We start from the raw sequence: 16,649 nt of genomic DNA, 5'->3' as shown, positions 1-16,649 counted from the left end.
AGCCCCTGCACTGGGGAAGCCAAGATGGGTGGCAGTGTGAGAGTTGCCATTGCAGTTTTCCACCACCCCAGGATCCAGGACCAGTTAAGTTAGCTTTGTGGTTGATTTGTACCACTTGAGCCAGACCCAGACCTTGTCCTGTGAATTTTTCTGTTGTACATTAACATTGTTTTACAGAAAGTCCTGTGCTAGGTAACTTTATTACAATTCATTGTGAAATCTGCAAGAGTTTGCCCTAAAATTGTCTAATTTCCTTCTTTCTGGGTTGGTTTATTGTGCGAATATTGGACAGCAGAACTGAATATCTGAGGTCGCTGACTCCAGACTTTTTAATAGTCTGTCTTTTGTGTAATGTCTATGAAACCAGGAGAGGAGTGGAGGGTGAATAACAGATACTTAATCTAGTAGTGCACAATTCAGGATAACCAACACTATGTGGACAGTAGGCTCTGCAGAATAGCTTCCTTGTATTCACATTTTACAAAACAATAGAATTAAGTCTAGAAAAATATGCTCTATAATTCCCAGCATATAATCTTGTCTCTCTTTAGTTGTAAATATTATCATATGACCTTATTTGGCCCTGAAAGAGATGTTATATATCAAAATATAGAGGTATATTTCTTAAAAATAAAATAACATGGCTGTAGTCTTTATAATTGTATCATATATGAACAGTAGTCATTTTAAACATTACTATATCTAATTCCCCAATACTATGGCATTTAAATTGAAATGAATAATGTTGACTTCAGCAAACAAGAGACAACATTCTGAAACACTAGCAGATTCCTGATGTGCATGTTTTGTGCATGGCAATAATATTTCATATTTAACACTAGCTTCTGCATGTATTGCAAGACATTGATTTGGGATATTACATCTTTTCAGACAAGGAGTATGGTGATGAAATGCTTTAGCAACAAAGGTACGAAGATCATTTATGGCTCTGGCAGTTTCCAGAATGCTATCAATGAAATTATGTCATTATTCCTAGATTAATTTGATACCTGTCGAGGAATCAAATTTAATAGTACTATTATATGTTCTGCAGACTACCAGTAATAGCATAAATAAAAGTGTAAAGCTCTAAGATAACAGCTTGGCAAGCTGTTTTTCATTTTTTTCCCTTCTGAAACAGTGATGTATGTGATGTGTAGTAAGCAATTTTTATATCCAAAGATAGATGATGATAATTACAGGCAGAGCAGATTTAAACAGCTACTACTGTGTTTCAGTATTTCAATAATTTGGACAAGAATAAACCCCTGAGATGTGAAAATTTCAAGCAGCTCACAGACCTTCAAAGAATTATCAGTCTAGCCCATTCAGCATGATTTTGATTTAAATAGAAAATTAGTTTAATTTATTTTAAAAAAGGGGATTTCTTAACACTATACAGTTGTAATGACATTACACGGCATTCAAAAGTCCCATAGATTCAATGCCATAGTGATCCTACAGTTAAAAGGTTACTATTTACAATACAGTATCAAATATAGGATTTCAGTCAGATAAGCCTTATTTAATATATTGACAACTAAAATACAGATAGTTGGTGTTGTCAGATGTTTTTAAATCCACTGTAAATAGAATACAGCTTATTTTAAGGAACCACTACTGTATAGGCCCTTAGGGCCAGATTTTAAAGAATTACAGATGCCTTTAAAAGCCTAGCTCTTAGTCCTTTGTGGGGATGTGCTTTGTTATTTTAATAAGCAATCATCAAAATAGTTTAATTCTGAAAAGCAGAGATGGTATGTGCCCAGTAGCTACTTCTCTTCAATGTTTTTTGCCTATGCAATGAATGTTAAGATAGTGTAATTGTTGCAATGAATGAGACACCCATGACAGATCAGTGATCTGATGTGGTGTTAACAGCCTAACTCCTACAGTATATAGACTTCCCATAATATTGTGTTATACTAAAAAAAAAAAATCCAAACACCTGCTACTGAAGCTAAGTATCCTATACTATAAGATCTTCTAAAGTTCCTTAGGAGTATCATCTTAGCTAACCCTGCTCCAATTTAGGAAGTCATGGGTTGTGGAATATCAGATGTGGGAACTTTGAAGCAAAGCAGTGTGCTTGGTGTGGTCATTGGCACCCAAATACCCAGAAAGATGTTTCAATTCACACTATTTTAATTGAGGTGCAGGATCTGGGAACAAATCAGAAATATTGGTTGTAATTTGGCATGCCCTTTCATTTTTCCTGGGTGCTTCATAACAATTATAAATTTAACTCAACACTATTCTTTGCTTAGTTGTTGTGCTCCTCATTTTCCGCCCCACAAAAAATAAATTTGTTGCAGCTGATAGATCTTGGACTGACAGTACTGGAAGGAGTTGCAGACTCTTGTTAATCCTCAGGGGGGAGGGGGGAGAAGCACAAACATCAGTGCAAGTTTTATAGTAATCGGTCCTTAACCTTTCTACTAAGTCTGTCAACTTTGGGTATTATTTTCTGTGAAACACAGTCTTCTCCACTAGGTATTGTTAGGGACCCAGCCTTAGGTGGTCTTGCCTAGTGGTCAGAGCAGGAGTCAGGTCTAATGGGTACAGCAGGTGTCCAGCTTGGGGAAATAAGTCGGGGTTGAGCGATAGTTGGAGCCAGGGTCAGATACCAAATGCCAGAGCTGAGGGTCGAGCCAGAGTCAGTCAGAAGTCAGAGCCAGGGTTCATAGCCAGTGCTGGTAAGTGATGGTTGGAGGTGAGGCACAGAGCAGGAGTACAGTGGAAATCAGGAATATAGGCAAGATTGAGGAAGGAGCCAGGAGTGGAGCAGGAAAAAGGAACAGAGTTGGGTGCAGGGTACAGAATGCAGGCAAAATCAGAGTCCAATGTAGCAGCAACCAGGAATGACCTAGTTGCCTGGAAAACTTCTTGTGCCTCCCTCTGCTTGCAAACAGCCTTGGAATTATAGGACAACTTGTCATGGGGGTTGAAAGTTTGTAACTGACTTTGCTAAACATCATGGGTTATTCATAACTCCCCCTATAATTGCCAAGAACTGGCCTTTGTGTCCCTTGCAAGCTAGGGCCACAGGCCCCTCAATTTTGGGAAGGGCCCCCAGTGACTTTCATAGCCATGGGGAGCAGTGCTGTTCAGATTGCTGCTGATAGCACAGATAACAAGGTCCCCTTTTCACTGCATCAGAGCTGCCTACTTTGCTGAGAAGCCAGGTGACCTCTGGATAAATGGAGAGACACTAATAGCATCTAGTTAATTAAGTATGATTTTTCTGGTCGTCTTAATCCAGGTTATATTGCTGACTCTCTGTGGCCTTCATCAAGGCACTTAATCTGTGTTTTTCTGTTTATAAAACAGGCATAAAAAGGTACTTACATTTTATAAAGAGGTATTATGGCAATTAATTAGTTAATGTTTGAAAAGAACTAAGTACTAAAATTCACTAGGATGCTCCAGTGACTGAGGGAGCATGATAGTAATCAGTCCACCCGTTTAGACAATTGCCAATGCCATTAATAAAAATAGTAATAAAGTACAGGTACAAATGAGCATTAGGGTCCCGCATGTGCTGGGCACTCTAAAACATACAATAAAGGAGAGTCCTTACCCCAAGGAACTTACATGTTGGCAACTGTGCACTGACTCTACCAAAAGCAACTGGGTGCTTTGCTTCTCACACAGGAGACTGGTGGGATCATGAAGATCCCCACTCACAAACACACACCATTAAAAAAATAAAATTACTTCACTAAGACTGTATATTCTAACAAATCATCTTGTTGGTCTTTTCATGGTATACAAGACAGTTATATTAGGGAGTAAAAAAAATATGTCAGTGTTACCCCAAAATGTGGCCCCAAGGCACTCCAATACTGGTCTCCTATAATTATAAATTGATTGTTAGTTTATTCTACCCATTTGGGAATGGAATTGCCCGGGCATTACCAGGTGGTTTGACTCTGACCCGCAAAGGAGTCTCCAGAGCGGGCTAATCCTGCTAAACCTTGAAAGGATACGGATACAGCGCTCCGCTCAAAGGATTGTCATACAAGTAGTAGTTCTTCAAAAACTAAGTCTTATTTATTGAGAGAAAATTAGGTGATTACTGTATATTCAGTAAAGCAAGTAAGAAAGCAGTCCAGTATATAACAGGCAGTAAAGCACAATTACATTATACTTAGAGATTATACATTTAATTGACACAGAAAACGACAGACTATAAGACAAATACAATGTTGCAATATTAGTACACACTTTTCATACATATGCATAAGGCCTTCTATATAATAACGTTAGACTTATTACAATGTAACATACAAATACCCAGTGCATATGTATAAAACAGCTCTATAATATAGCATTAAAGAAAAACTGAACAATTAAAAATTACCATTCTGTGAGAGGTAGCGGGGCACTTACAAGATGGGGTGGGTTAGATCATACTCAGAAGGAGACATCCAGCTTTATGGACAGACACACACAAACAGGCTGCTACTCTGAAACACACAAACAGTCCTTTAAAATAGACAAGAAATCAGACTTGCACTCCTTCACCAATTCCTCTGTTTCATCTCAGGTCCTTCTGCTCAGATCTTTCTCTTCTATCACGGCTGCCTGGTTGCCTTCTCTGCTGTTCTCCGTCTTCACTTACCGTTCTTCTCCTTCCTCTCACTATATAAAACACAGACACACACACATCAAGCCTGTGTCTGGCCAGTCTTATATTCTGTTTCTGGTCTTCTCTGATTGGTTGACCTTTCAAGCTGAGTGCTCCTTGCAGGGGTGGCAACTATTCAGCCAATCAGCTCTGCCCAGACATCCTAGCTAATCCTCCTCCTGACCCCTCCCCTGCAAGTGTTTTGGAGTGAGCTGAGTCACATTTTCTGAACTTTGTTTGACCTTTGTTTCTTACTTGTTAGTCTGTGTCCTCCATTTTGAGAATTTCTAATAGGAAATCAGTGTGTCCACCATTTTAAATTTATAGGTCCAAGCTATAATTATTTATAATTTATCTAAAGCATCTAGCCCAGTGGTGAGCTGGAGCCGGTTCACACCGATTTGCTGGAACTGGCCAAAAGTGGTGACTTAGGCACTGACTCCATGGGTGCTCTGGGGCTGGAGCACCCACGGGGAAAATTTGGTGCCCAGCAGCTCCCCGCCCTGCGCCTCGCCCTGCGCCTCGCCCGGCCCCAGCTCACTTTTGCTCCGCTTCCTCCCCTGAGTTATGCTCCGTCCCTCTCTGCTTCTCCGCCCCCCAACCCCCTGCTTCCCACGAATCAGCTGTTTGTGTGGGAAGACTAGGAGGGCTGAGAAGCAAGCGGCAGCTTCGCGCTCAGGCCCAGGGAAGCGGAGGGGAGCTGGGGCGGGGGGGCATGAGGAGGGCTGCCTGCGCTGCTGCAGGTAACCGGGGGGGTGCACAGGGGAACCGCTCCCCGTCCCAGCTCGCCTCCACCTCCCTGGATCTGAGCATGAAGCCACCACTTGCTTCTCAGCCCTTCCCCCGGCTTCCCGCACGAACAGCTGATTCACGGGAAGCTGGGGGGGGGGCGGAGAAGCAGAGTGGGGCAGCGCATGCAGGGGAGGAGGTGGAGGCGGAGATAAGATGAGCTGGGGCTGGCGCAGGGCGGGGAGCTGCCAGTAGGTGCTCTGCCCCCACCAAATTTTCACCGTGGGTGCTCCAACCCCGGAGCACCCACAGAATCGGCGCCTAAGGCACCCCTTTTGATGTGATCAGTGGGAGGAGTGGCCGCTCCCCCTGCTCCACCCATAGCTTCGCTACCCCACCCCTAGGAGCCAGAGGGACCTGCCGGATGCTTCCTGGGAGCCGCCCCAGGTAAGCACTGCTGGGACTCCCCACCTCGCCCCCTGGCAGGTCCCTCTGGCTCTTAGGGACAGGGCGCGGTGGGCTCCCACTACAGTGGCCCACGAGACCCTCCTGCACGGTTCCAGGGGCAGAGGACAGGGGAGGGGGGTGGATGGGGCAAGGGTCCCGGTGGGGGGAATCGTCAAGGAATGAGGGAGGTTGGATGGGGCAGGGGTCCCAGGATCTCGGTGTGGGCGTGGACCACAACCCCCTTGTGGGGTGAGGAGGGAACTGGTTGTTAAGATTTTGGCAGCTCATCACTGATCTAGCCTAAAACTAACTACTAGATTATGCAAATGAAAGTATCATGATACTGCCACCATTTTTGTTAAGCTGTTCCAGGGAAGTGAATATGGCAATTTAAACCCCATTCCGAGGCTTTTCTTTGTAGGTAGATGCAGTCATAAGCCTCTGTCCTGGGTGTTGTCAGTTGTGACATAGGATTAGAACAGTTAAAAAAACCTCTTGTATCAATTCCCCTCACTACTGGTATGAAAACTCATTTATTTATCCAGCATTTAATTGTTTTGTGAGTTCAATGAGTGAGTTGTCTTGTCCATTGTTGGTTCAAGGCTCTCACAGTCATGAGACTGAGCAGACATGTCCTCATACTGGCACATTTCCTCACCACTCTTGATTCTCACCTTGGTCACACTTGCCTGTGTATCATAGTAGAATTGTTTAAAGCTTAGGAATACTTCAGCTGTCTGAATTTTCTTTTGATTCAATACACCAAAATAATAAACATAATTGCCATTACAATTTGAAATATCAAGACTACCACTCAGATGCAAAATTACATTAAAGAATCCTGTTGCTATGGGTGACCATCCCAAAAACACTTCCCACCATCTATGTTTGGTATCACTTTTTATACATTCAATTACGAATTCAATTTTCTTCGTAGAATGGTGCACAGTAATCATAAGCCTTTGTGCATTTTTCTGAGCCTTTTGTAATTGTCTTTGTAATTCAGGATGATCACTCAATTGCTTAACTAAATTTATGTTTAATCCTAAAGGTATTGGGTTAATTCTTTTATATATATGGTATTGATCTTTAATTTCTTCATTTTCAATTTTGGGTAGTGTGCACTTGAAATCGCAATCAATCACCGAGGTAATATTGCACAAGCATTTGTTTTTATAAGGGTTATTAGTTACATTGTATACATGATTCATTTTAAACAGTGTACACCAACTTCTAATACATACACATTTTCTTCCAGTGTATACAACAATTGATCCATTAAATGGAAAAGGATCTTACTGATAATGGCATTTTCCTCTTTCTTCATTTAAACATATATCATATGGTTGAATCGTACCATTATTACAAATATATCCAATTCCTCATTCTTCCATACAAGCCTCAAGTTCCACAGTTTTCCATGTCTGATTCTATTACCCAGAGTTTGTGTTCTATTGGTTGCATCACACTAGTGTTAACATTTAACCCAAGTGCTATAATAGGAGATATCCATTCAATTTGGGCATTAGAGATTATAATTATATATGTTGTAGCTTGATTCAATTGAGGATTGTATGTGAAGTTTACCATTTTCCACCAAGAATAGAGTCTTTTCTCAGACTGAGTGGCATATTTCCATATTATGCTTCTTATTTCTAGAGGCAAAATTCCACTCATTCCATCTCATATAATATCTTTCATCACACCATGAATCCAAGTCTGTGCTTGTATACATGCTGTTGGTAGTGATACATTGCTTTGCAACACCTCTCCTGTATTTAAGATGGTGAAATGATCGGCTCTTTGTAACTTTTCCCAACCCAGAAGTAATGTTGCTATACAGTGATGGCTAGCACTTATATCTTTTAAAGAGGTTATTAAGAGTTTAGACACAGCTTCCAAATGTTGTCCTACTGAATTTAACTTATAAGCCAATACCTCTTCATCTATACTGTTCAGTATTTCAAGCCCAGTACCTGTTCCTCCTAGTACTCTATCCATCTTTTCTTTCTATCATTAGGAACTTTTATTAAAAATTTTTCCATCAATTTCTTCCATCCTTCCACAATGTAAAAAGTGTATTAGACCTTTAGTGGGTTTTGCCTCAAAACATCCATAGGATCTAAATCTACCATTACTTTCTTCAGGGACTACCTAATTAAACCTTCTGTATCGTATACTTCATTTCTCTTGCTTCTTATTGTTTTATTCAGCATTCCACAGTACCTTTGCTTTTATATCCATCATATAATTCAATCTTTTCACAATATCTGTAAAAATGAGTCCTCTACTACCGACTCTTATATTTGCTAAACCAAATTGCACATTATCTATTAATCTTATACTTATGTTGATGGATAGAGGAACACTTAAGGAAACAGATATCTGTTCTCCCGATAGTCCCGTAAGCATATACATGTCTCATGACATATATCGTATAATATCCCGCATCAATGATCCAATATCAATATAGCAGACTGTTTCAATTTCTGCTGCAATAATTTGGATTGGCACCATCGGTCTCATATACTGAGCTAAATATATCTGGGACACAATTAGTGGGCTAGTTCCCTCCTCTTCTTCTTTAATCCCACTTTCTTCATCCGTATCTCTTTCATCCTTTACTGCATTTAGTCTTATAAATTCATCTATTGGCATATCTATATTTAATAAATCTCTTAATTCTTCATCATCCATTAAATCTCCCATTTCCTCTTCCTCCATATTTGGAATTTCCTCAAACCAAGCTGCCATTTTATTTATCTATTCTACTCTTCCCTTTTCTTTCTCTATCAAAATAAAAATAAAATAAAGACAAGTCACTACTTTACTCATACATACATATATTTTATAGATAAAATTTTTCCTTTATTTTGCCTATAAGATACTTCTGTCTAAATCTATTGAATATCTTAGTGCAATAAGGATGTCCATCCCTATTATTCAGAGTCCATTTTGCCCCAAATTCATGACTCCAAAATGTACATTACATATTTCCTTATTCCCTATGTTAACTCTCAATGAGATTGTTACAGGAATCTCACTTTTTATTCCTAATACTCCTCGTACTTCAGCTATATCTGAGGAGATATAGGGTAAAACAAATCTGAGGGTTTATATATATTGTTTAATACAGAATATGGAGATCCCATGTCTAGATAACCTGATTGACATATTTTCCCCCATTTATGTTAATTGTACCTACTAGTCTTCCACAATGATCCCCCCATAAGGGAGTTATGACTTGAAGGGGTTGTTCTTCCATTTGGTAAACTACAGCTTCCATTTGGGATGATTGGTCCACCCTCAAACTCTGACTAGTCGGTTCCAGAACAGGTAAACTTTCCAGGAATTACTCTAAATCTTGCTCTGTCCAGGTAGAGGGAATGGAAGGTAGATACCAATCTTTCTCATCCCATATCTCGTTCAACCCTTCTCTCTGCATTTTTCCTATCTCTCCCTGTCATGGCTTTAAACAGAGTTATGCCATGTGATGCTACCACTCCCCTGATAGCCATTAATATTAGAGTTTCTGATTCCAATATTTACCCTGTTGATCTACTACGTTCCTCAGGGCAGTTTTTATTGTTCTATTAGTTCTTTACGCTTGCCCTGAACTTTGAGGATGTCCAGCTATTTGCAGTCTTTGCTTAATGCCAAAAGCTCGACACAATCCTTTTGTAATTTCTCTTATAAAGTGAGGTCCCTGATCTGAATCTGTTTCTTTGGGGATACCCCACCTTGTAATAACTTGATCCACCAAAACCTGAGCTGTGGTTAATGCAGTATTATTTCTTGTAGGAATTGCTTCTATCCACTTAGTAAAAGGATCCACTATCACCAAACATTATTGATTTCCTTTTGCAGTTTTTGCCAATGGGCCAATAAAATCTATTTGCAACCTAGCCCACGGACCCCCTATTCTCTGGTGTCCTAATGATCCTTTTATTATTTTAGTATCTGCATTATTTGTTGCACAAGGTAAACAATTGTTCACATATTGCTCTATATCTGCCCTTGTGTTTGGCCACCATCCACGATTTGTAACCTAATGAGAGTCTTATCTATTCCTCAATGCCCATTATCATGAACTAGAAAGATAATTTCAGATCTAATTTCCATTGGAACCACACACACAGACATATTATCCTCTGTTTTAGTAGTAAGTACCAATTCTGTTTCATGCTGCCAAATTTTCCATCCCTTTTTCTTTCAACATCAGTTTTTTTATTTCAGGATTTCTTTTTAAAAGCTACTAAATCAATCTGTTCTATTCTTTCTTTTTCTAGTTTAGCTATTGGGATCAGTTGGAATTGTGGCTGCCATACTGTCCCCTCCTTGGCTTCTTCTTTAGCTTGTTCATCTGCCTTCTTATTCCACTGAGCTCTTTCAACATTTTTCTTATGGGCGTTTACTTTTTCCATTAATACTGGTTGTGTCCTTTGTTGCGCTAACTCCCATAAATACATTAACTTTTCAGCATGAGCAGCGTATTTACCATCTGCTGATTTCATGCCCTTCTTTTGCCAAAGAGGCCAATCCACTGTAGCTCTCAGCACCCATTCAGAATCTGTGAAAATAGCCCCAGTTTTATCCATTCACGTATTTTCCAATGCTACTGCTACAGCTACAATTTCAGCAGCTTGTGCTTAATAAGGTAAGCACTGTCCCTTAAAAACATTTTCATTGGATATTCTTACTGCTGCAAACCCCGTATGTGCCACAGCTAAGGCTCATAAAAGCTAGACCCATCCACAAACCAAATTACATCCATTGTGTCTATAATCTCGTTTAAGATTGCTCCGCCTTGGAATAATATAGGTCCTTCAGGAGAAATTTCTGGTAGGGGACATTCATGCTGTTCCCTTTCAATTACAAGACCATAAAGAACTGGTGATAAACTCGGGACCTTTTCCATTGTTACATTTTTATTCTGCAAGGCTAACATCCATTTTGCTAATCTAGGATTAGAAACATGCCCATCATTAATTTTCGCTGTTAATACATATTTCACAGGTGAATGGGATGTTTTCAGAAAAGCAAAAAGATTGTGTGAAATACAAAGGGAAACAATGCCACCCCCAAAAGCAACGTCTAAAAGGGTGTCAGTAATAACTTTTTTCCAATAATTGTCCAAGGGGACAGGGAAACCAGCAAAATAGACAGAATAAAGGAGAATTAAATAGAGGAGAAAATAATAGGAGAATGGTCCTGTATGAACAAAGGGCAGGTGATCCAGGAAGGAATTGGCCATGGAAAAAATTATTACACTATGAACCTAGAGACCAAATTGATGGTTTGCCTACTGATGAATTCCTCCAGAGATGAGCTAATCATGAGAGGAATATGCCTACAGCTCCATCTAGTCCCAAAATTCAGGTCTAGGGAGGCCAAGTGCCTCCTATCTCCCTGATATTAGCAGAAGATCATGCTGATTTAGTGGCACATTTACAAACAGATGATTGGTCAAGACCCACTGTATATGTGGAATTTAATAAGGGAGCATTCAGACAAAATATGTTGCTAGATGCAGGTGCCACATTTTCTTTAATAAGCACAAAGAATAATAAATTATTTGGACCCCCTGTAACTAGAAGAAAATTGCAAGGATTTAATGAAACAAAGAGTAGAGTGCCATTTATTTCTCCATTTAACTTTAAATTATGTATAAAGCAAGGAAAAGAACAGTTTGGTTTAATGGATCTTGATTGTGAAGGAATAATAGGAATTGGTATTTTGAAAAATCTTTACAATAAGCAACCAACAGTAGATAATTGCATCAGAGTCCTAATGGGATTTGCTAATTTCATGCTGACCAAACTGTACCTTTAATTAGCCTTAATGGTTAACTGAATTTCAACATGTTAAACTGGCAGAGATTAAATTTGAGAACTTTAATTTATTCTTCACAAACATGTTTCATTTTTTGAAGAGCAAGTATTGTTTTCTGTTAGCAACACAGTTTATAGAAGACTGGGATAACATTAAATTCTTTGAACTGAAATATGTGGTTGCACTGTGAAAAAAAGCTTCAGACATGACCAACGTAATCAAAGTTGGTAGTGTGTACCTGGATAGCACATGCTGTATCTTGGGTTCCTAAAGCAAAACTACTTGAAAAAGAAACTACTACTTTTCTTTTTCAAAACAATTGCAAATCCCAGGAGGGAACTGATGAATTATGGGGAGATATGGATTTTAAATAACAAGCATGCTTCCATCTGATTTTACACATCACTCTGTGTTTCTGCTGTTTCCTTGCTCTTATGAAGAATCAGACTTTTGTCATTCTTAAAAATCAGTCAGTTATGCAAATTACAACTACTTTCTAGTACCCAAGTGAATTCATACTCAGATAATATATTTTAAACTTTCAGGAAACAAATTACTCATCTTAATTCATCTGAAGTGATTGATTCAACTTCCTATAGGTGTAAGAAGTCAACTCAGATACACAATCAGAAATGATATCAATCCTTCCTTCAATTACTTTTTAGAAAGTAAAATAAAAAGTCGCTGAGTAACTAACACAAACATATCATTTACCTCTGAAGCCAGGAATGGTTTCTGAGTTACCTTCCAATGTGGTTCAAATCTTTTTAAAAAAAGGAAACAGATGGTGCTAGAATTGATAAACTAATGAGCATCAGGTAGGGAAAGTAGTCAAGAATATAAAAAAGGACCAAGTAATAAACTAGCTAGAGAAATACACAGCAAATCTTCATGGCATCTATAAAATAAGATAATGTCACTCTAAACTGTTAACTCTGAAAATAAACACTAATGGATAAAGAAGAACTAGTAGATATCATTTACTTGGGGGGTATGGTATTTTCCTACAGCTTAATATCATTGCCAAATAGGGTTTGGGAAACTCCCAAGTCCACACTGGTAGAGTTTCCTCCAATTTTTTTTGCTCAGGAGAATGAGGTTTTTCATCTGAATGAAAGTAGTAAGAGATTCAGCCTTTTCCTCCGCCCTGCCAAAAAAAAATCCATATTTCTTCAGATATCTACTTAGATTTTGGGAGAGCCACCTCACACTGATACTGTTAATAAACATAAATATATACCTAGAACCAGCAAGACCAAAATCCCTTCGCATTTTATTTTGCAGAAATATTCCTATCATCCTTTCTTTTATCATATCTGGTTCTTGAATATCCACTGATAGTGCCTAAACCACCTCCCCTGACTGTTTATTACACACTCCAATTGCTCTTGAAGTTAAGTACATTTTCCTAATGTTTGCCCTATCTTCAGGTCAGTGCACCTTGTTATCTCTTCTGCAACTGTGCTTGAAGACAGACTCACTGGATCTATATTCCCTTCTTTCATTTACAATTTTAATTCTGTGCCCTTCCCCCCCATTTCTTGGTAGCAAAATATGCTCCCATTAATAGCCATGTTAAACTTTTGAACCTGCATTGTTCACCTGGTTTTGCAGTTAGATAAAATGAAGTTGCCTACCTCTAATTAATTTATTCCAATTCCACAATTCCAATCCGAGTAAAAATGGCAAAACAAAAAACCAACCATAAGACCAATGTGTTTTATGAAAAATGCAAACAAAGTTGCATTGTGCAAACATAAGCTGATGTGAAGCTTTCCACATGTGGCTAATCATTAAAATGTTTCAGATAAGCAGCTGGGTATAATAATTTAATAGAATCACCATAAGGCATTGGATGAAATTGCTATGCTGCAGCTTTGCTCTTGCTTAAGATAATTTGGAAAAAAACAGTGGATCAATGTCTTGTATTTAGCAAAATTCGATTAATCCAAATCATTTATATTAAGAGCTTTATTTGTGGCAAAAATAACACAAGTGAATTGCCTTTCTTGTTCTTAAAAGTATAATTGTTTCCCCACAAGAAATAACTACACACTTAAAAGATTAATCAGGCTTTTATCAGTTTCTATCTTTGGCCCTCTTTGTAAACTTGTCAATTATCAGTCTAGGTTAGTGAATTATTTTCCAATTACTGGCAATACCCAAATCAAGAATGCATCACAAAAAACAAAAACAATATAACAACCCTTAAAGTGCAGCTCAACTCTGAAAAGATTTTATGTAAAAATGGCTCACCTTACTTGAAAGATCTGCTTCCTGTGTGTATTCAGAGTCATTTTACCTCTTTTCAACCAGAGCGAATACAGTTATGGGTGACTGAGTTGGATTATTTTCTGGTTTCAGAGTAGTAGCCATGCTAGTCTGTATCCACAAAATGAAAAGGAGGACTTGTGGCACCTTAGAGACTAACAAATTTATTTGAGCATAAGCTTTTGTGAGCTACAGCTCACTTCATCGAATGTATTTTCTGACTGTCATATCATAAACAGAATTGTTACTGAGTTTCAGTCACATGGTGATATGTAAGCTAAGAATGAAACAGGCTGATTTTCAGATGTCAAGGTGAGTTTATAGGCCTGACACTTGTACATTTACTTCTAAAGTGAGAAGATTTGAGAGACTAACCTGAAACCGCACAATACCATTTTTAGAGTCAAACTGCACTTTGAAGGTTGAATGTGTTTTCTAGTCTATGTTTCTGTTTTAAAAACATATGTGGCACTAAATAAATACTCTCAAGTCTTGATGATTCTAAAAGCACTGGAATAAATTGCCTAGGGAGGTTGTAAAATCTCCCATCATTGGAGATTTTTAAAAGCAGGTTAGACAAATACCTGTCAGGAATGGTCTAGATGATACTTGGTCCTGCCACGAGTGCAGGGGACTGGACTAGATAACATCTCGAAATCCCTTCCAGTTCTATGATTCTATGAGTCTATGAAAATCAGACCTCCATCACCTTTGTTGTAATTTTCAAGCATGTGTATACATATTGGATGATTCCTTGACTCTAACTGTGTTCCTGGGAGTTTTACCTTGCTGTTACATGACAACAGAGCAGACAGGCAGAGTGGAAGAAGAACACAACATGTCTACCCTGCACTCTGAGTGAAAGCCTGGGCCTGTTGAAATCAATAGGAGTTTTGCCATTATGTTCAGTGAGGCCAGGATTTCACCTTCTATCTTCTGATGTGTCCATCACCATAGTATTTAAGTAGTCATGCAAGGTGTACACTTGAGCCAACGTGAAGAAAGCCAGCACCCTCGTTCTCTCACCAGAGGATCACACGGCAGAGAAGGTAAAATTTAATAGAATTTCAAGCTTGATTTTGGGGAGGCTGATTGAATTTTCATACTCAGGAATCTTCTTCTTTTTAAAGGATGTTTCAATTTATGCCAATCAATCTTAACAATGTCTTTTTAATATTTTAACATTTATATGACAAATTCTGATAGATCTGTTTTAAATTTAAGGTTTTAATGTCTCTTTAATGTTCAAGTGCTCGCATATGTCCAATACACAAGAGGTGTGTGAGCATCTTGTGGACCAGTGCCAGAGAGTTTTCTAGCAGTACTCATAGAGGCAGCCCCAACCACATCTTGGCTCCTAGTGCTCCAAATTCAGCATATAAAGAGCAGAGATGCCCCACTCTGCTCCTCCTTTAGTTCCTTCTTTCCATTGGTGATTGAAGTATTCTGTGATCCTTGAGAACAAAGTTCTTGCTACTCATTTTACCTACTGGTACTGTTTTTCTTCTGTTATTTTTGACGTTATTTTCTTATTTTTATTATAATTTTTCTGGTTTGGTTCTTTTTTTCACTCAGGAAGGCCTCCCTGCCTTGCCCAGTACCAGGGGAGCCTATGCCACATAAAAAACAGCTTGATACACAAGCTCGATTTGCCAGGCTTGAAGACCAAGACAAAAAAGCTGTGAGAAGAACACCTTCAACACATTCTTATAAAGGCAACCCTTACACTAGCATCAGAACTCCTCAGTTGTCCAAGGGAAGCCCTTCAATGACTGCTTCCCACAGCCAGCTTTACTGGCGGATGGGGTCGCAGGAGATTCTCGTCACCAGGACTGTCTTCTTCAAGGTCAAAGACTTTGGAGTAATCATGTTCTCACAAACATAAGAAGTCAATGTCAGGCTCTTTGAAGACCAGAATGTGGGTTTCCTCCACAGATGGTCATGCTGGTATCCATGATAGAGCATGCCCTTCAGCTCACCACTGCCTTGTAGTGACTCATACTGATAGACCTGAGTCGTTGACTCTGGTACTCTCCCAGGGGCCATGACAACTGCTACTTCACCATCTGTGACAGATGAGACATCTCTGATCACAGTAGGACAGCCACTAATACAGGTACCAATAATGCCAGAGGCTGATGCAGTGGACAGAGATTTATGCTTTTCGATGCCACAGTCTCCATTGATCCAGGGCGAAGACCCTTGGTCGGCGTGAGTGCAGGTACCACACTCCTCGGCTCTGGTACACTCTGCTGTGAGTCCACCAACCATAGGGGCCTGGTAGCACTTTCTTTGTCATCCTACACTTTGGTACTGACTCCACCTTGTTGCATGGTACCACCAGCTAGGAAGGCATCCATACTTCCACCGGTGCTGTGTTCCTGGAATAGATTCTGGTCACAGTCTCTCAGGAACAGACACAACCCTGTTAATACACCACCTTGGCTGTCAGAATATTCCTATTCTTTGTTGGAATCAGAGGTGGCTTTTCAAGTCTCATGCTACCAAGAGTCCAAGGCTTCCTCCAGGTCACGTTCTCATACACATGGATGGAGATTTGAGAAGAGTAGAACCTGGGATTGGAACATGTGGGCAGCATAACTGGGGCCCGCTACTGTTCCATTAGTTCCATTAGACTAATGTTCCATTAGTCATACTGGGGACAGAGTCTTCACCTGCCAGTACCAAGAGACCTGAGATGGTTGGTACTGATCAACCTATGATCTCAGTATACTGGACT

The sequence above is a fragment of the Dermochelys coriacea genome, chromosome 1 (genome assembly GCF_009764565.3).
Source record: "Dermochelys coriacea isolate rDerCor1 chromosome 1, rDerCor1.pri.v4, whole genome shotgun sequence".
NCBI lineage: Eukaryota > Metazoa > Chordata > Testudines > Dermochelyidae > Dermochelys > Dermochelys coriacea.
The sequence above is the reverse complement of the archived record's forward strand: the minus strand, read 5'-3'. Positions refer to the sequence as shown.